Below are 21,640 nucleotides of genomic sequence, written 5' to 3' on the forward strand. Positions count from 1 at the left end.
AAAGTAAGTTGAAAATCGAACATTGATGCCCTTTTGTGCTCTTTAAAATTCCCATTTACTGAGTTTCGAAAGCAGTTGTCTTCCTCTCAGCAATTTGCCAAGTGAATCTGAACACATCTGAGACACCGAAACTCAAGAGGGAAAATTCCTTTTATTTTACCCCTCCTGAAATTTTAAGTAGGACTTTTACAATGAGATGAGATGTCATAATTTTGTCACTGCGTGTGAAGGTCTATCATTAAGCCTGATAAACACATGATTACACTATTTGTTTCAATTGCCTCATTAAACAAGCAACTCATAAGTATGTAAATATGTGTTAACAAAAATAGTCTATGAAAACTCCTTGCAAAAGCTCCTCACGGTAGGAGGAGGAGATGGTGAAGTAAAGAAGCTCACAATTAAGAATTAAATCTCTAAAATCTACACACAAAGCAAACCAGAGTTTTATGGAGATGGTGACCTACCGTGCCTATGTACTAAAGAGTAAATTCTATTCTGTTCAGTCTTTGATAAATACACACAATTTCCATGTTGAGCTAACTCCAATTACCGACAATGTCAATATGAGGTACGTGTGTAGGAACACAGAGTAGCTGGTGGGCATGACGATTTTCTTGATTTTTTTTGGTGGGGGAGCGGTAAGATAACAGGGTACAAAATGTGTGTTTTTGAACCCCAAACAAGCCAGTTCCCCTCAGCATACATCCTTCCACATCTCGTTCCACTTGGAACAAGAACACTGTGAATAGATGTTTTGCAAGCTGCTGTACGAGAATGACAATGTGCCCAGACAGAAACTTCGGACTCTGTTCAGTGCCCAAGACGCACCAGAGCCAGAGAGAGAAACTTGCTCTTGTCCCAGCCCATCTCACTCTGTGGAACTAAGCTTTTATTTTCTCTTGTTCTCTGAAGTCTTCATTATGTCCAGACTTGTCTGAGTCTTCTGCCTTAGTTCCTCTCTTTTTCACACCTTGACTTCTACAATATGTTACGCACCATCTGTATTCTTTCCCCGAACTCTTTGTGATTCCTTTTGACTCCGTTTTTATTTACTTCATGAGGGCAGAGACAGTTTCATTTCTTTCTCCCTATTCCCTGAGCCAGATGCACAGTCTCTAGCATATAGAAGGTGTTTCTGAAAGTGTTTATTGAATTACTAAATGTGGTCCTCTGACCATCCCCCCTCATTCTTATTATATTTGTCTCCCTTAGGATTCCTTAATCAGGTGGCACTTAAACATCCTCTCTCCTAATGCACCATACACTCTGGCATAGCTTTTAGGGGGTCAACATCTTCAGCTCTCCTGGGGTCTCAAAAACGTTCCTGGGGTTGGGGCCCTTATTCTTTCCTTCCCTGATATTTTCTCCCTGGAAAATTGCCTCTGTTCCTTTTGCTCAACAAATCACATGAATGGCTTCTGGACTAACCTTGCTTTTGCCTAAGCCCACCGTGAGTGTGAAATGGCGAGACACTAAAACCCTAATCTGCTATAGCCATGCAGGATTTTAACAGTGAATCGCAAGGGAGGCCATTGATTCAATGCTTCTGCCCAGTGAGGGATGCATTTTGAACCTTGGTCCTTGCTAGAAGTTATTCTTCCAACAAAAGGATGTAGCTCCATCTTTGCTCAGGTAGACACACAGACCACTGCAAAAGTGGAAAGCAACCAACCTCTGGCCATACTTTGAAGTAGGGTATTTTGAGGTGGGCATTGGAGACAAGTGAATGCTCTTGAGCAAGAAATTAGTATAGGGTCTGCTTTTTTAATTGAAAAAATACATGCTATCTAATCATTTTCTGCAAGTAGCCCTGAGTGTCTATATAAAGCCAGAGTCCAGGCAGAAACACAGAGCTTGATTCTGTTCATTGGCGGGGGGGGGACTTTTATATGGGGTGCTACTTACAAAGGTGTTGGGAGAATTGAAAAACAAAAATAAGACATGGTGGCAGAAGGGCAAACGAGAGGTTTACAAAAGCAGGAAGCCTCTAGGGCCAGAAGATCCGAGGGAGGCGTGGTATTTGCAGAGCCCAGAGTTCAGTGGCAAGTGGAGTCACAGAGGGAAGGCCAGACCCAAGATCTGGGACCACAGGTGAGGTGGCAGAAATGTTACCCAAAGCAGAGAGAAAGAGGGAAGAAATAGCTTGGATTCCCTTTACCTCACCCCACCCTAAATTACCCAGGGTCATTTAGAACCCAGTAAACCCAGTGCTTTCCAGGAATTCCAGTGCAGATATCTGTGGGCTCAGAACTGTATGGGAGGCCTCTAAGAGATTTAGAACCACTTGGACATCCAAGAAGAAAAATCTCAACCTAATCAGAACAAAGACCAGTCTTATCCATAACCATCTATGAGGGTAGTTTTTTTTTTTTTTAAACTATTTCTTTTATGAGGAATAAATGGGACTTGATAACAGACCTCCAGTATAGATTCATTTATGGTTTCTTGCATATAATTATACTTTATGGTTTACCGCATGTAGTTCTCATTTCATAGCATATGTTCAGCCATTTCAGTTAATGTTTTTATTGTCTTCATTAATTTTAGCATTGAAAGATTCTTCCAGGTATTGTCACAGATAGACATTTGAGTAGGGTGGCCCCTTCTTGACCATTATAGGAATAATATTGGTGCCCAACTTAGACACATAGGATGTGGCCTTTGTGGTGTTTATTTTTGACCAGAAAAGTTACAAGTTACAGAACCGCGAACACTTTTTTCACTTCTTGTCTTTTAGCGCAGGGCATCTCTGACATTTTGTTTCATTAGACAGGACAAGTGGAGAATATTTTTATTGTCTCCTAAAAAAATCTTACCCATCAAAATCTGAGACACCGGAATGTTCGCATTCCCCTAGAGATTGCCTTACATCTTCGAGTTCCCTTCTGTCTTTCTCTCCCTCTTTCCTCCTCTTCCTTCAACGTATTTCTTTCTTCATAGCTAAGCCCGTATCCCAGGTTCTGACATTCCTGTTTCTGAATTTTGACTGTTTTTCTTCCAGAAATTTCCTTTCACTAATCACTTAGAAGGGAGTGTCCTCCTGGATCAACCCATCATATTCAATCCCCGGAATAAGCAACCTTAACGGCTTTGTTTCAACCGCACTTCATCTCCTCAAAGGGAAGCTGTTCAGGGCCTCACTTCTGCTCTTCCTCTCTCCTGACCCAATAGCAAACCCAAAGCACAAATCAGAGCAGCAAATCCAGGTTAAAGCCAGCTCTGTGGCAATCTAGAGTCTTACACCAGACCCCAAACTCCTCCAACCCCTGATCCTGGTAGCTGAGGACAGGGAATGCCCATCATTTCAAGGGCGGGGGCTCTCTGTGGAGATTCCTCAGCCTCTCCTCTTAATGAGTTTAACTCCAGAGATGGGCAGCTAGAGTGTTCCCGCTGAGCATAATTACCATGATGGGGCACCTGGGGAGAGATTGTCACAAAGATAACTGGGTCTCAGGCTATTTAGCGCTTTACAGATGAGAGTAAGGTGGTGACTTGGAAAAATGAGGTCTGGTTCAGATAGGAAGACTGCTATGGTTCATTTTCCTCCCTCCTGTAGAAGCGTAAACTGTTGTGTTTCTAATTGATGTGCTTGAGCCCAGGGCACAAAATGGACTCAGGTGAGAAATCATAGAATCCCGAAGCCGGATGGGACTGGAGGGGTCATCCTGTCCACCCTGAGCCTGCAGGCAGGACTGCTTACAAACTGTCTCGGGAGGAGGGCTCGCTACCCTTTTCATCATGACCTCGGGAGGACTGAACACGCAGATAACCAAGGGCTACCTGGGCATTGGCGCTCACTACAAAGGACACTTGTATGTGTTTATTCTGGTTCTTCTTGCTTGAAAGCCCTACTCGGGGTCAGGGGCAGGTCCCTAACATGGGCAGCTTAAAGCGGCACACTGAAATGTCAAGAATTCACCCGGCAGTACAAATATACTGAAGAACACACAAGGAAAATATATTGAATCATCTTGTGCAAATTCACATTCTCACTGAGGAGCTGAAAGAGAAGAGCGGTCTCTTAACCATTGTGAAACTGTGAGTGGCAGGGATGGGATGGGGCTTCTGCTGTCCCCCAAGAAAAAGCCCATGGAGGACTTAAAACAGGCAACGGTGGAGGGGGCATTTAACAGGTCGTCCCGAGGCCGTTTAGAAGCTGAGATTCGGATGCCTGCAGAAAGCAATCTGCTAGGTACGGATTGGGAGAGGTCGAGGGCTAGGGACCTGCCATCCCCTCTCTGGCTTTAGTGCCTCCCTTGCTGGTATGAATGTAACAATGTTGAGAAGACCTAATGTGAGGGAACCAAGAGGTGTGGGTCCCAGGAACTGGCAGAGGGATTCAACCATCCCACGGGGCTGGTCAGACCAAGCGACATCCACCAAGAAGCCTGGACACAGTCCCAAGGTGCCAGGGTACAAGGGAAGGTTGTAGGGCCAGTAGGCCCTGCTCCCTGCAAAGAATATAAGTGGAGCTTTCTCTCTGGACTGGCCACTCCTGGAGTCATTGGATTTTACATGTCTCCAAAGACTTTAGAGGAGATTGAGGAATCTGTCCTCTCGGCCAGAGCTGGAAAAACTACCGTCCATGGCCTCTTTTGATAAAGCCCACGAACTAAGAATGGTGTTTACATTTTTAAAGAGTTGAAGGAAAAAAAAAAAAAAGGAGAACATGCAACACAGAACATATCTGATCCACAAAGCTTAAATTATTTACTATTTGACCCTTCACAGAAAAGCTTACTAACCCCTGTGCTAGGCCACTGGTTCTCAAATTTCCATGTTCACAAAAACAACAACAACAACAACAAAAAGCAAAAACAAAAAACAAAAAAAACCCAACCTCTTAGGGCACTTACTAAATATCCGGATTATCCTCTCTAGACAGCTGACTTAGCAGACCTTCGACTGGGACCCCGGTATCTGCGTTCTAACAACCGCCAAAGGTAATTCTAGTGCAGGTGAGCATAAGCTGAGCTCATGAAATGTTCCCTTTCAATTAACCAATAAGTATATATCTTACAATTTCTCTGTGGCCAGCTCTCTGCTGAGTGTAGTGGCAGATAAAAATGGTAGAAGATAACTTGTCCCCTCCATCTAGTTAGGGCGAGGAGAGCTTCTCAAGTGAACCAGCTGGAGATACGCTAGGGACAAATAGCATGGGGCTGATTTACCCTGCTTGCAATCAACGTGGAATGGAGTGTTTGCAGAAGAATCTGCCAAGTTTGGGATGTGGGGAAGGCATCATTTGCAAAGGCACAGGGCAGGAAGGTGCTTTGGGAATGAAAGCTATGAAAATGTGGGCAGAAAGCAGTGGTCTGACCCTTGAAGACAGTCTGGAGAGCAGAATCCATGGGATCCCTATTCACGGCAAGAACTACTCAGAAGAATAGCTTGTCCTCCCTCTCTCCTTCTATAAGCCTTGTTATATCCTAAGCCGTGGCAATCAGGATTATTCTGGGTCTTTCCACCTAAAATGATCTTTGCCATTTCCTACCCACTCCCCACCTGCACCCATATGTACTCTTTAAGTTCCTATCTCACTGAGGTTTTTTGTTGTTGTTGTTGTTAGGCACTACTAATTTATGCCTGTGTTTCTTTGCAAAAGCCATCCTTGTAGACTAGATTGTTCTTTCCATATCGCCTTCTTGGTTATAAAGAAATTTCTGTCTCATTTCTCAAGACCCAACCCAAGCATTGTATTTTCCTTGAAGCAAAACTTTCTCTGATCTCTTTCCTTCTTGGGCAGAGCTAAGCAATTTTTCATTTTGTACCAACCTGGTCTCTTGAACAAAGCAAAAATATAGGGCTTGCACTCTATTAGAATTATTTGTCTTCATTCCTATTTATCTCCTGTACAAGACCATGACCTCTTTGAGGTCAAAAACCATATTAATCCACTTTCATTTCCTTGGTGCCTACAACAGTGCACATAGTCGTGGGCAGTAAACATTTCTTCAGTGGAAGATTGAATGTTCACAAGTAGGGCATTTTTAGTCTGTGGAGGCCTCTAACATCAGAGGAGTGTGGACTTGCTGATACCATCAGTGAGACCCCTTCAGGCCATTAAATAGGGGGTGACATTATGATTCCATTTTAGGTAACTTATAAAGAAAACATTAATAGAAAGTAGGAGTCTAAAGATGATTTGTTGAATAGGTAGGAAGGCTGGAGATTCTCCCTGGAGGAATATCATGTCTTACTTCTCTGATAACGCCTTGGCATCTCAGCACTCATAAATTCAGTAAACAGCTGCAGAAGAAGATTGTGGGTAAGATCTGAGCTGGGCGCTGCCATACACAGCACGTCTCAGCTGGTCATCTGTTACATGCTAGCCTGAGCTTTCATAAGGCGTATCAGAAAACCTCCTGGTGCTCTGGAAGGCCAGGATAAATGAAAAATAATAACTTTGATATCATGTACAATTCCAAGCTCAGGAATTTTGTTAAATTGAACAACTTGAAACTGCTCACAATGGGAAACGACCCTAGGCAAATGACTTACCTTAAGGATAAGAACCAACACTACATGCATAGCAACCGGAGGAATTCCAGAGAACAACAAAAAAGTACAAAGACAAAGGAAAATAGGTCCTATGAGGTTTAATGAAAGTTAGACAGTAAGTGGCCAAAGATGGTGGAACAGGCCAAACTGGACCCAATAATGGTTGGCTTTCTGCAGCAATAAAGAGGAGGTACGGAATAGGTAGGAAGATAGAAACATTTCCGATCGATGGTCCTATAACTCTGAGTTTTGTCAGGGAGTGTGGGTATTATTTGGTGGGGAAGTGGCAGGGCCAACTATTTGAACCCCAAAGGTATCTAGCCAGGGCTTTCTATTTCCTTGACCCCTCATATCTACGTGGGACCAGATGACAAATACCAGCTAATGGAATGCAAGTAGAAGTAGTCGAGTGCCACTTTCAGGCCAAGAAGGGTAAGTACCCAACGTGCCTTCCCAATGCTCTCTTCTGCTTCTACAAGCCCGAGATTAAAGTTGGAAGCATCTCAAGGTGGGAGAAGCCTGGATCCCTGTGTTGCGGCTTGGAAGAGGGCCACCCAGGAAAACTGCCAGAAGAGGAATATCCATATTGGTCTCTGTGTGAGGGAGAAATAAACTTTTATTGTGTTAATCCTTTGGGATTTGAGGCTGCTTGCTACAACAGTTGGCCTATCTTTATTAATGCAGGGTAAGAGGCTAGATTTCCAGGAAGTTTTCGGGGGGGGAGCAGCTAAGTTACAGCCCACATGATCATTTGGGGCAAAGCGCACATGGCATAGGAAGAGTTCTGGGTGGTCTCGGGGCCGATACAAATACAGGAAGAATCTGGGCCAGCAGTCCTTTTCCCCCATTGATTTTTGCTGGGGGCAGCCAGCCTTGGACTCGTCGATTCGAGCTGCTGATTAAGCCATGTTCTCCAGTCTGTCAGCAGCCACTTCATTTCCTTTCATCTCATGTTTTCACCTGCTTGAAGCTTCACAACAATTGGGATCTTGAGTGTACAACTGAACATTTCAGAAGGGCTTTAAAAATGGCTCCTTTCCCTGCACGGCGGTATTCAGCCTCGTCTCTTCCTCCCTCCTCCAAGACAATTGTTCTCAGTGCTGTTGCCTGTTAGACGGGAAAAAAATGCTAAAGCTGGAGGCAGCTGATCTTCACGGAGGCTACAGCAGGGCAGAGTTCCATCTGGAGGAGGCTGGTGACCTACTGGGAGTTACCTCAAGACCAGAATGCTCCTTTCTCTTCCACAGAATGAGCTGTGAAGATACCCAAGACCCAAAGCAAGCTTTACAGCAAACAGGAACTAAAGAGCATACGGCAGGTGGTAGCTTAGATGCCAAAGCAAACCTCATTCCGGTTGAAGAGGGGGCACAAAAATAGAATCAAAATGGCCCAGAGTGCTTAGAGTGGGGAAGAAGATTCTAAACCTCGGGACAGATCTGTAAGAGAGAGGCGGGGTGGAAATTCCCTCTCTCCCTCTCCCTCTATCTCTCTCCCCCTCTCTCTGTCTCTCTCTGTCTCTCTCTCTCTCGCATCTGTGATTGCTTAAACAAACAGAACAAGATGGCTGCTGATGGATAGCTCGTTCCCGAACACCGGCTGACACACCTATGTGCCAGGTTTGCCCAGCTGTACAGATGCCACAGCTGTTCGTCTGCCGAGCGTGCTGCACACCACTGCTGATCAATCTCCACATGCCAATTACCTGATTTACAATGGGCCGGGGCTAGTGTGCAGAGCAGGGAGGAAATCGCTCTTGGGTTCTTCTCGGTCCCCCCCCACCCCCCCTGCTCTCCTTTGTCCCCTCGAGGGGAGAGTGGGTGATGGTGAGGGCCGACCCCTCCCTGCACCACACCATCATCCAGGTAATGCCCAGGACAAGGTTTGGTGCCATCTCCACCCGCCTCGGTGGAGGGCCTGGAGAACCAAAACAGACTGAAAGCTTTGGATAGACAGGAGACTGGGCTCCCCTTTGTGGCAGATGCAAATTCTGTCACCAGGCTGGGGGAAAGCAGGCCATTGTGCATCCTTGTTAGGATTTCTGACACGAAGAGATTTGGTTTTGTGCCCTCTTTTTTCCTCCGTCCTAGAACAATAGGCACACAAGAATATTAACTCCCTGCACTGTGGGCTGGAATCTGCTCTCCTCTCTTCTCAAGGAGGTCAACTCCCTTGGCTGCCCAGCCCCAGACATGCTGATGGTGGAGAAGTTCAGGGAGTGGCCAGTGTAGCACGTGTGTGTGTATGTGTGTGTGTGTGTGTGTGTGTGTGTGTGTGTGCTGTGCACAAATGGTATTTAGTCAACAGGTCTTCTGGATTTTTTTTTTTTTTTTTGGTCTTCTGGATTTTTTGTCACCAGTTTGAATAGCCATCTGAGGGACTCCCGGAGAAAGTCCGCTGGACCTAGCAAATAACAGAAGTCCTAGGGTCCAGATGGCAGTCTGTGGAATGAAGAGGCCTGGAAATCACGGGCTGTGTGTCTGGGCCAGCAGAGCAACATACCCACGTGCATTTCCAGGCCTCTCAGCTTCTCTCCCAACCAAATCCTGGATGGCAATTGCAGAGGTCTTCCCATCCTTCTTAGACCTGTCTCTCCACTCCTCTCCCTAAGCACTGCGTCATGAGTCATACCTGCAGCCTGGAGCCTGGCTTGCCCTCTGAATCTCCTCCCTGATCACCTTAGCCAGAGGGCCCTCTCTTCCCTCTACGGAACTCATTGTCTGAATATCTCATGTCCTTCTGCTGTACATCGTATGGCTTGCGATAGCCTCTAGATAATTAGTGCAGTGGGGGCCGGCGCCTTGTCTCATACAACTTGGCATCCTAAACCGTGCCAATAATAGTGCTATTCAACTATGAGGCTTCAAATAAATTTTGGCTCAGATGAATGCATCCTCAAGAAGCAGTCACTTGAAGATTTGCCCCTGCAAACCAGACATCTCAGAAAAATATAAACAACAAAGACCCTTGCATATATCCCATGCTCCCCCCCTCCCCAAAGCTTCCACGAGAACCACAAAGTCCTGTCAACTGATAAATCCCACAGTGCTTCGCTGGCCATTGCCCTGCCTGCCCCGGAACCATTGGAAACTCCCTTCGTTTGCTATCATTTATCACAGGCTCCAAAGCTAGGAAATCACTCATTGCTAAGTTTTGGTTGTCAGGCTCATGCAGAAGTATTTTCATTTGTGTCCTTTTCCATCTGACTCTCAAACTAATCCTTCTCAACTTCAGATCTTTGCACAAACCTCCCATGTCATCATTGGGGAGCTCTGGGCCCAGAGCAAAGGTAGGAGGCAAAAAGCCCCAAATCTGCACGTTTTATTTCATTGGTACATGTATTTAATCCATCTGCAAACTGTTCATTGGATAGCATTGCGGGCTTCTCTCTCTGGGAACACTAAGGTATGTGTATTCAACAGTGGAAAATAAACATAAGATTTTATTACAAAGTGCTGCCGCCACTCTTGGCATGAGTAATTTGTGCACCTGCATTTTTAAAATGTTTCAAAGTTTTTCCCCTCAGTGGATTCTGTGGTAACACACATTAGCTTCCCGGCTGTCACAGCCTGGTTCTTGTAGGCTCCTGTCACTTCTGCCCATGCAATCCAGAAGTCATTGTTTCCTGAGCAGAGTGCAGGCCAACGTGATGACCGCCCATGTCAGCCCTTGGGGGTTTGGATTCCTGTTCCAACCCAATAAATGCCTTTCTCCCAAGAATGAGCAAAAGTGCGGAGTGTTGAATCTCAAGTGCCAAGGGCTAGGGGACAGATCACCAAGAGAGGAATGAAGGTCAGGATCTGTTCTACTGAGACGTGGGAATGGTTTCTAGATATAAATGCAGGCTTGGTCCCTCCTGCTCTCAGCCTGCTTGTTCTTAAGCGCAGAAACCAGGTTAGTTGCAACTCATCACCGAGGTTCTTCAGCGCGTAAGTCAACCCAGTATGCACCAGATGGAACTGAGACACCCAGTCAGTGAGAGAAACTGGAAAATGGTACAGAGGCGTTGGAAGGGGAGGGTGCTATTATATCTGAATGGAGTACAGCATTCTGGCTCTATCTTCTCCTTCCCTTTCTTTTGCAATGATTCTGTTCTTTGCAGGTGTCTGAAGTCAGTCTGTGTGCACAGCGCTAACTAACCATTTCCCCTGCGATATCTGTAATCTCCTGGAAATGTTTGTTGATTCCTTCCAATGTCCCCACAACAACCCGGAAGGCTGGCAATTCCAAGTCATCTTAGGCACGTTAATACTTTCTTAAATTCATATCGCAGCATATTGCACACTTCTCCCTCAAACAGCAGGTCTCAGAGGAAGACGGTAATGACCCGGTGCTACACCAACATGATCGTTAGAATCTCTGTCTCTGTAAGCAACATCAGGCAGATAACTTGATCTAAAGAGTATTTATTTATCTGTCCAACACTGCAAATGGAGACAGAGGGAGCTCCACTGACGGAATCGCTGGGTGTGAAATCTTCATTGTTCAGTATGATCGAGAGCAATGGGATGCTTGTTTCATTTAAATAATACCGAGTTTTCAAACACTGCACACCATCTGCCCTGGGAGCTGCCTGGCCCAGGCACAGAACTGAATGTATGTGGCATTTTGAATTGTTTAAATGCACACTGGTTGTGGTTATAGTTCGAGGGGTGGTAGAGAAGTAGTAGGTGTTGTTTTTACTCCCGAGGACCAAGTCCTTATTCTTGCTGTGGACGAGGCTTCTGTTGGCCAACTGTCCATTTCTGAGCTTGACTCTTCAGGAGAATAATTTTAATATGATTCCTTCTCAGAAGAATAAGAAGAATCATGCTTTGGCATCCTCTATGATTTTTGCACACCAATGCCTATAGTCAAGTCCTAAGTCGAAATTTGGGGAAAGATTTCTCAAAGAATCCCCTAGAAGGAGCTAACTGGCTCCTCTGGGGAGTCCTGCTATAAGTGAATGTATGAACCTTGTCCCAAACCTTGTCTCTGAATGGCAACTAAAACCACATATTCACAGGCATGTGCGTGCATGCAGGTGTGTGAGCTGTGAGCACACACGTGTGCGCACACGCACACACTAACTTATTTGGAGAGAAATCAAAGACTTATTTTGGTGTAGTTATCTGGCTTGCTTGTTCAGGGCCCAAGTTGCTCATGAGATGTGACTCTGTGTGAAGAATAGTAGAAGCACACTGGGTAATTACAAGAGAGTAAGTGCCATATCCAGCTGTGTTGTCCATTGAGCAGCACTTGGTAACTATACCTTGATTGGGTCCAATCTCTCTCAGGCTCTGTCCACCGTTTTAGGCAAAGAAGCTACTTGAATTAATTATCTCACTGATTCCAGATGAGGATGCTGTATTAGGATAAGTGACTCTGTTAAAATGAACCCTACAGTTTCATCCCATCATGATCTCACAAGATTTAGGGGGTAGCATGAGGCTCTGCACCATGAAACCGTCCATGTATCACCCGTCTCTTGTCACCTCCATCTCTACCACGTGGTCTCCAAGATAACCACAGGACACAAAAGAGAGAGAAGAGAATGTGGAACATAGGCGCCCACTCTGAACGGTCTTGGTCCCAAAGGCTTTCCTCAGGACAGAAGGGCTCGGGAATATAAGCACGTTGGTGCCAAGGAGAGGGGCCAGTCTCTGCCACTGATAATTTTGCCTTTATCATCTGGCTATTTCTTGTGAAAATATCCAGTTCCAACCACTGACCATCGTTCCAGTTCTCTCTTCATGTCACGTCATGGTGCTGGTGGAAGGAACATCTGCAGAAGTTCCACATCCCTGACGTTCTCCTTCATGGATCCCTGAAGTTTTCCTTCATGGATACAAATCCAATCCCTTACACGAGACCAACGACCTCAAAAGGAGTTGTTATGAGTGGAGCTGACTATAATTATGCTTGACCTGCTTTTTGATTAGTCTCAAACCGGGCAGTCTGGTTTAGTTATTCCTTACAGTAGCAAAACTTCTTTTGTTCACTAACTGAAACAAGGCACTATACAATTAGGCCATAAATATCATTTTATTATGTAGTTTTAAAGGTGTTGTGTTTTGAAGTGTTGTGGTAACGTAGAGTACCCAAATCATTCCCATTGCCCATTATTTAAGTACTTAAACTCGCTTTTGACATTAACTGCTCCTCACCCAATGCCTCTGACATGTTGGGCCCACGTTATCAAAACGTTAATATTTTTTTCAGTCCTTCTTAAATATTTCTTATATTTGTGACTTGTCCTATCTTTAGATTTGCAATTGGAAACAATAGAATAATGAAATTATTTCTGGAGTTTTGTTAAGTGGGATTTGGACCACTTGGAATAGAAGCTACATTGTTCATGGCTCCAGCTTCTGATGTTTATATGCATCCACTCTCTTGTGCCTGAAATAAATTTGCTGTACTCTTTGTCTCTGCTCTATTCTAAACACACTGTACAAACAAGGGCCTACTTCTCAGGAGAATAACCAAGCCAAGGATGTCATGTTCCATCTTTATGATGAAATGCAGATTTGTCATTAAAAGGCAAATTCTTCATTTCCAAAACTGCATATAAATGATGCTTTAAAGGATTTTAGCTAATGAAATTTATCCCCTTCCCCCCCCCACCCCCTCAAAGAAGAATTTAGGACTATGCTCTGGAACTTAGCCCAGAGTATTTCATTTGGTTTCAAAAGGCATACGTTTTCCTTTACTTCATGATCTTGCCTTCTGATATTTTTTTGTCTAGAGGCCAGCAAGCAAATGTCGATAGCCTTGTTGAGCTCAGGAATACCGCTGCCTCAGCTTGCCTGACTTCCTTCCATGCCTCCTGGCTAGTTAAGCATAACTTGTGTGGTTTCTGGCTGCCCCAGCCCAGGAAGACGATGCTCGGAATGGTCGCCCTCACCCTACAACCTTCGCCAGAAATGCAGCCCATTTCTTCATCCTCCTCGAAGCACTTTGTACAAGAAGGGAGGACAGACATGCCTCTTCCTCTCCAACATTTCTTTCAGTGTAGGCTGATTTTTCAATCTGGACACTGCAGATTTTGAGGGGCTTTAAAGACTCTTTCTGAACTCATCTGCTGGTCCTCGTAGACTCCCTTGTCTCACAGCCTCCTCAGTCTGTTCCTTATAAATGTCCGCGTGTGAAAATCTCACTTTGTCCTTGTTTCCGTTCCCATGGCTTGGAGGGGGCGCTGGACATAGGTTGCTGCTGTGGACTGGCCAAAGACAGTTGAATGAAGGAAACTCTGTAACTCCATCCAGTGTAGATGCCCTCAAATAACCAAAGGGTCCTTAGAGAGGTGGTAGCCCTGTTCAAAAGAAGGTTCCATGGGGGAAACTGCCAGAACTTCAGGAAGATGAAACAAATTGGTGGCAGAGAGAAGCATCTACTTCCCTTCCTACGAGGATGCTGGGGATCCAGGCATCAAACACCTTTCTGTGTTTTTTGTTCGTTTGTTTGTTTAGTTTTTTGTTTTGTTTTATTTTGGTTTTTTTGTTTTGCTTTGCTACAGCTCCATTGTGACTTTGGGGAATTCAATTTTGAACTGTCCCACACATTCCTCACCCTTGAGACTAGGAGTTGAGGAATCAGACCCATAGTTTCATGAGTGGGTTGACAAGAGTGGTTTTGACGTACCCATGACTTCTCAATGCTGGGGAATGCAGTTAGACTGACATGGTCATTTCCAGGAAGCCCAACTGTTCATGCATGCCATGGCTCTGGAAAAAAAAAAAAAAAAGCCTATGGGAGGCAGGAGGGAGTGACCTGCACACCACAGAGACCCAATCTCGAGGCCAGGCTGTGTGTCTCACCTTGGATGCTAATTTGGATGAAGGAAGGAACTGAATGACTTTCACAACCTGAAGTGATTCCATTTCATCATTTTGTACACATACATTCATGATGGGCTATATGTTATATATAATTTACTAAAGCATGCTTTTAAAAATAGATTTGAGGAGTGTGGAGCCCCCAGAAGCGTATGTTATTGTACCGGGCTTGAGTTTCCCTTTCCCTCCCACAGGGGACCTCTGAGGGTCTATTTGAGGGTATGAATATGGAAAATTCAGCTCTGGCTCCCCCACCTCACTCCCCGAACAGCACTGCAGAACTAGGCTAAGCTCTTGTGGTTTTGAAGGAACAGATGCAAGAGACAAAATAAGTATAAAAGGAATTTGGGGAATGGGTCCTAAGAATCACCACGTTTCCTATCACTCTCAGAAAATGCATCTCTTTTCAGGGGCACTGTACATCTGCGTGGCTCCAAACCACCAATTATTTTTCCAAGCAACATAATTACAGCCTTCTCCTGAAAATGCCAAACACTCGCATGAAATATAGCTTCAGAAAATTTCACTTAAGTTAATTGGTTCCAATTACTCAGACCTGCCTTGGCCCCCCAAAACCCGTGAAAGCCAAGTTCTTTCTTTCTCATCCTGTTCACTTTTGAGACAGAGAGAGAGAGAGAGAGAGAGAGAGAAAAGAGACCTACACCTGAATTCTACATATTTTATTAGAACACACAGCCCAATGAAGACAAGAAGTATAATTGAAGGAGGCAAGGAAAGAACTATCCCAGCGCACTTCTGCATCCTTTGTCTGTCTGGGCACTGAGAGGCCACAGATGTCACAGGCCTTCCTCCCGAACCACTCTGAATGTAATCTGTTGGGTTTGGTTTGTTGAATGTATATGTGCGTCAAAGATTGTGGGCATGGATTATTTATAAGATGTTCACTTCTAATTAGCACTGCTGAAAACATGAGCGTCCACTTGGCAAGTGCAGTAGCAGTCTGTTTTGAGGTTGGGTGGGTCGGGGGTGGGGAGTAAGTAAACCTCTTGCTGAGTAACTGTGAACCATTAGCTTAGGTACCATTTGGAAGCAACCCTGTTGGGTGTCCCCAATTAACAACTCTATAAATGACACAATAAAAGACACGGCAAGGCACACTTTCAGGAGACTGCCCTAGGTACAGCCTGTCCAGGCCCAGAGACCATTATGGTCATTTGAGCCCGTTGCTCCTCAAGTGAACGCCTGGAGAATTGACCGTGTCTCTTTTGGGACCTGTGCCTGCCTCCATGGAAACCCCATTTTATAACATGGTGGAGACTCATAGATACTGGTTTCTAACTCCAAGATCTGGTATGGTAGGAGCATCTACTGGGGGAAATCAGTATAATTTACCCATTTTAATCAAATCTAGTTAACCAAATTTAATTAACCCATTTGCTGAGATTAATGAAACCCTGGGTAACTTGAGTCAGAAGGTGGAGGAAAAGGAGGGCCTTATTTAAGTACAGGTCCCTGACAGGGCTCTGTACCTCAGGGAGCCATGAGCTTGTCAAAGACAAGGCACTAGGTTCATGCTTTGAATGTTTGCTCATGAAGGGAGTCAGGATTCTGGGGAGTAGCCAGCACTCTAGTCTCTCTTAGAGTTTTATTCAAAGCTCCAACTTGTTATTTAGTCTAAAACATGGGGGATGCCAGGAATTAAGGATGTATCCCACTAACATTGCAGCAGGACATGCCAATGGCAGATGGAAGTGACTCGGGGTCCAACCACACTGTCTAGTAGCTGGCCCCCAGTTCCCTGTTGGCTGACCACCTCCTTCTTGGTCAATGGCATTTGTGAGACAGCCAAAAAGACCCGGCCATATGATTCTCCTGCCTGGAGTTTAGCACAGGTGCAATGAACTGACAAGCTTCACCTGTGCTTTAGTTGCCAGGTGTCACTGTCATAAAACTCCCCATCATCTGGCACTGGCTAAGAGCCCCATCAACTCACCCAGCTTGGAGCCTTTGAACGTAACCAAGGCTGGTGCCCTTTCCTACTTTGTGATGGTATTTATTGAGTGGTTCTTTTAGTTTTCTGATTCTTGGGGGACAGTTAGCTTCCTAAGCCTGTCCTCAGCAGGAGGGTGGCTCATTTCTTTTCTGAATATCAAGTTTGTTCCCAGGGGATAAAGAATGGGGAAGGTCTTTGCACGCATACAGAGGGAAGGGGCCAAATAGGAACCTTCTACAATCAGAGAACAGTCCCTCAGGACATCAGGAGCTTGAGAGCTCCAGAGGGCAGAATATCAGGAAACCATGTGAGTCTTTTCTTCTAGATTCAGATGGCGGCGTGACCAGCTCAGGACTGACCTGGCAAGAAAAGAGATTTGGGCACAACAGATGTCACTGAATACAATGAGCTCAAAATCTAGGGTTGAGAGAAGAGGGGCCCAAAGTAGCACGAGATACACTTCTTCCCTCCCTTAACGCCATTCCTTCCAATCAAGCCCTCCATGTCAGTGACCTGGAGGTAAAAGAGCAGAAAGGCAAAGTGAAGCATTTCTGTATTTTAAAGGGACACTTTCAGCAAGTCCCTACCTCCTTCAGTCTTGTAAGAAGAATGTGCCAAATGCTAGATGAACAATTTTATTCCCGAGCCCCCAAATAGGGAAGGGGTAAAAAACAACTGAGTGCTATAGGAAGGATTTCTGTAAGATAGAACAATTTCAGTGGGAAAACACAGTGACAAGATTTGGATCAGATTTATAATTGGAGTAGAGGGCGCCTGGGTGGCTCAGTCAGTTAAGTGTCTGCCTTCTGCTCGGGTCATGACGCTGGAGTCCCAGGATGGAGCCCCACATTGGGCTCTCTGCTCAGTGGGAAGCCTGCTTCTCCCTCTGCCTCTCACCCTGCTCATGCTCACTGTCTTTTGCTCTTTCTCAAATAAATAAATAAAAATTTTTAAAAAATATTTAAAAATATATAACAGGAGCAGAGGCTTTTCTTTATTGATTATTTTGAGTCTTTTTCAAAATAATTTCCCTGGGACTTTGGAAAAACTCAATGAGAAGGCATCACTTATTCACTTATGAATGGTGATGGCACTTTCTAAGTTAGAATAAAAAAGTATGGTAAAATCTGACATTACTTAACATGGAAAATATTTGAGGGGATGTTGTCCTAAACATTACTGAGTCTTTCTAGAAAGTACTCTTTTCCCAAAATGTCTCAAGTTTTCACCATCTCTCTCATCCATTATCCAGGTAAAATGTCCGTAAATACATTTTAGCTATCATTCTGAGCCAAAAGTGGTTTGGGTGTACCAGAATTGAAATGATGCTCTGATACTGATTGAATTGATAAAGTGGTACTCATTGTGGGGTCCTCCTTTCATTTCCCCAAGAGGGCCAGCAATTCATTCATTTCCCCTAGAGGGCCAAGAATTCATTCGTGAAACAAATATTCATTTCTACTACTGGGGATGCAAGAGAGTAAGTCATGGATTTTGCGCTCAAGAAGAGATGAATTCAGTGAAATAAGACCAACCCACAGTTGGTTGATAGTACTAGAAGGTTGATAGTACTAGAAGTTCTCACACATCACCAACCACAGGCAAGCCAAGTCAGTACTGGCTTTATTATTCAAATCAGTACCAGACTGATCACTTCTAGGACTCTGACATTATGGGGGGAAATCAGACACAGAAAAGTGCCAAGCACTGGGATGACAATCCCAAGACAGACCTCAGAGATCATCTGTGTGTCCTCACCTGATGTTGCTGATCCCAGAACCGAGGCCCGTGAAGGTAAGTGACATGCTCAAGGCCACAGAGCTTCTAGGTAACACAGATGAGCTCAAACATACATTTCCTAATTCCAATTCCAGAGTTTGTAGTCAAGTTCATAATTAAAAGCACCTTTCTCCTCAGCTTTCCCTCATGACATTCCGGTATGTTCTAGAAAAGCAGTGGGACATGCATTCCAGTCTCAGGTTTGCTATGTATGTTTCTGCAAGTCACAAGACTTCTCTAGATTTCCACATCTGTAAAATTAGGTAATGAGACTTTTTTCAGTGTTCTCCACAGTTTTCCATCGAAGCACCCCTCATAACAGAGCAGAGTGGGTGGTAACTCGGGGTAGGGGTTTGGAGGTGTAGCCATAAATGACCCACGGCAAGCACGAAATACACTTGAAGTATTGGAATTTGTTTTAATAATTTATGGGACTTATGCAGTTTGCTTAACATATATCTGCATTTGCTTTCACATAAAAATAATGTCTGAAATTTCTTGTCATCAATTAATGGTCGATTTGCTGAGGGGAGGTTTATCCTGTTTGTCCTGGTGATACAAGGGCAAGGTGGTTTTTTGAGGCTACGTCCCTCCTCATTAATGTCATGTTCTTTGTCTGTATTTCTGACTTTGCCACACATTTCTGTTCCTGGTTCCAAGAATACAGTAGCTCTCTCATGGTAATATTCAATAGCCCTCAAGAAAGCCTGGTTGTTTAAGAGTGCCTGAAGGGAAAATCAGCAATGTAAGCACAGAGTCCAGAAAGGGACACAGACATTTTACAGATGGAAACAGGAGGGCTGCTCTTCTAGAAAAGTTGAGGAGTGGCTTACCAACTTGGCCTCTATCTGAAGGAGACCTGCTTCAGTGTTTAGCCAAATTTTGATCCTTTGCCTCAAAGATTTTCTGGAAAGAGTTAGGCTACAAATAGATATTTGGATGTAGATTAAACATCTTTGAAAAATGCAACTTTGCATCTTATTTGGATATGAGTCTTTTGAGTACCTCAGAGTGTTTTGCCTTCTCTCTCAGTCAACACCAAAGCTGAGGGCTAATCTTCAGCTTTGCTTCACTCCACCCAGCTCTCTGATTATGGTTCCCATCACCTTCTGGATCTGTGAGGGCGATCCAAAGCAGAAAGGATAAAGCTGAGGGTACGAGCAGGGGATGATTCTCACCCAGTGCCTGGGCAGTTATCAGCAAAGAAAGGAAGGCCCGCCAAATTCCTTGTCAGCTACAGGAGCATAGGTCTTCTCCCCAGTGACTTTTCCAGATGGAAAAGTACTCTGAGCTTCTGACCATTTCTCAGAGGACTAAGTGAACTGGATAAGGAGAAACTTTTGCTCTTCTAAGCAATTGAGTCTGCATGAACCAAAGAGCTTGGTGGCATTTCCAAGCACCATGCACATAGTGGGCACACTAGAATGGTGTATCAGATGCACAAATGACTACTAATTCTTTACCAAAGAAGAAAAGTGGGCAGGCCTTAGGAAAAAGAACATTCCATGACAACCCAGGATATTATACAACCCACTACACAACCAGGTTTATTATCAATGTTGTAGGTATTGAGACAATAATAGATTTAGATTAATCTAGGTCATGGAATTATACTTAACCAAGTGGTTTCAACCGTGGCTTCGTATTAAAATCACCTGACAGGCTTCCCCAAAATAAGGATGTCTGGGCCCCAGTCCAGAGTCTTCAAATTGGAGACTTTGGGGAGGGGCCCAGGAAACGGTATTCTGTTTGTAATTCTCCAGCTGATTCTCGGGCATGAGAGAGTGAATGAGTCATCTAGCCAGGCAGGTGAAATGGTTTTCCCAGGATCTCACCAGGCTGGTGGCAGAGCTGGGAGTAGAATCCAGGTTTCCTCATCCGGTCTGTGCTCTTTCCCACATACCACATCAATTCTCCTTCAGCCCTGTGGCCCGTGGGATAACTTGCACTTTTCCACTGGGAAAAGGGAGCAGTCGTTGACCCACTAACCCCCAGGAAACAAGTGTTCCAGCACCATGGGAATTTTCCTGGTCCTATTTGTGGAAATGGTCCAACCTTGGATGTTTTTCCAGGAAAGGATATTATGAGCAGGGCCCCCTTGGTAACTGCCTATAAGTATTATTTGTAAGGCATGGGAAGATTCTAGCCCCAAAATATTCCCTTTGCCTTCAGTTACTTATGCTGAAAGACATCTCAGGAATATCTGGGGGTTAAGATATATTATTCATTAGAATATAAATGAGGCTGTGGGGGACCTCTTCTCTCCCTGTTGGTCTGAATGAAGAATTGGAGATCTGTGTACCTAGCACAGTGCTTGGCCTTTACAGTTTCACAGTATATATATGGTAACTACCTCTTATTATGTTCTTACTATGTGTAAGGAAACATGCTGGGCCTCCTGTACATTGTCTAATTTAATTATTGCCCTAAATTTAGGAGGCAGTTATTATTATCCTTTTATTAAGGATACACAGTCTGAGGCTCACATTCTAATTCTGATGCCTATAGGTTTCAATTAAACTGGAAAATCTTCTGAGCTTAGACTAACCTCTCTGCTTTACATGTGAGGGAAATGGAACCTAGGGAGGGGACATGATTTTCTCTGGGAATATATAAGATAATCAATTGTGTGTCAAAGATTCAAGCTTTGTAGGAATTACCACATCAGCTTTTCAAAATTGGAAAAAGAAAGACCTTTGAGTCTCTAAGTTTAGGGTTCAAAACCCGTTCTGGCCCTTTTCTGTCTGTAGACAAGTTACTGAATCTGTGAGGGACTGACTTTCAGGAGGAAAGGAGGAAGGAAGACAGCAGGGAGGAAATCAAGACAAAAAGGAAAATAGAGAGGAAAGAGGAATGTAAGGAATAAGGAAAATACAAGAAAAGAAGAAAGAAAATGGAAGGAGCAGGCCATGGAGGGAGTGGGACATTCAGAGCACAGTGGGGAGAAAGAGAGACAGATGATGGGATGGGGGCTTGCTTGTGCTTCACTGAAGGACATTTTGTGTTGTTGTAGGACATTTTGGAGTTGCTTTCTAAAGGGCACTTTTTTTCTAATCCAAGAACCCAAGCAGAAGACCAGGACCCATTGCAAGAAGGTGAAGGTTTGGACCACAGACAAATAGGAGGTGGGGTGTAAGTCAGGGTTTCTACAGAAAGAGGGCAAAAGAAGAACTGGATTTGCTCCAGAGAAATTCATTGACAAGAAAGATGTAGAGAGAAAAGACAAATGTTGGGTCACTGAAGGCTCCGAAGGCCTGCTCTTTAGGACTGAATTACAGACATTATAGGAGTCAAAGGCATGAAACAATATTTTCCACCAGAAGAGTGTACTTCTTTGAAGTGAACCCACACCCCCAACAAGTGTGTCATGGACTATAGCTTTTGAAGAAAGGAGAAGGAAAAAACTGGTTGGAGTAAATCAAAGGAAGTGATAAATCTGTCTGTGACCCTCTCCTGAAACAAAGCACATGGAGCTTAATTAATGCACTTAGCTACCTGACCAGAAGAGCCTCAAATTCAAGCCCACCTTAGGGGCCTCTTCTAATTCAGGAGTTCTTGGAAGATGAAAAGCTCTTTTAAGTGCTGACTC

Source organism: Zalophus californianus, chromosome 14, assembly GCF_009762305.2.
Source record: "Zalophus californianus isolate mZalCal1 chromosome 14, mZalCal1.pri.v2, whole genome shotgun sequence".
NCBI classification, from domain to species: Eukaryota; Metazoa; Chordata; class Mammalia; order Carnivora; family Otariidae; genus Zalophus; species Zalophus californianus.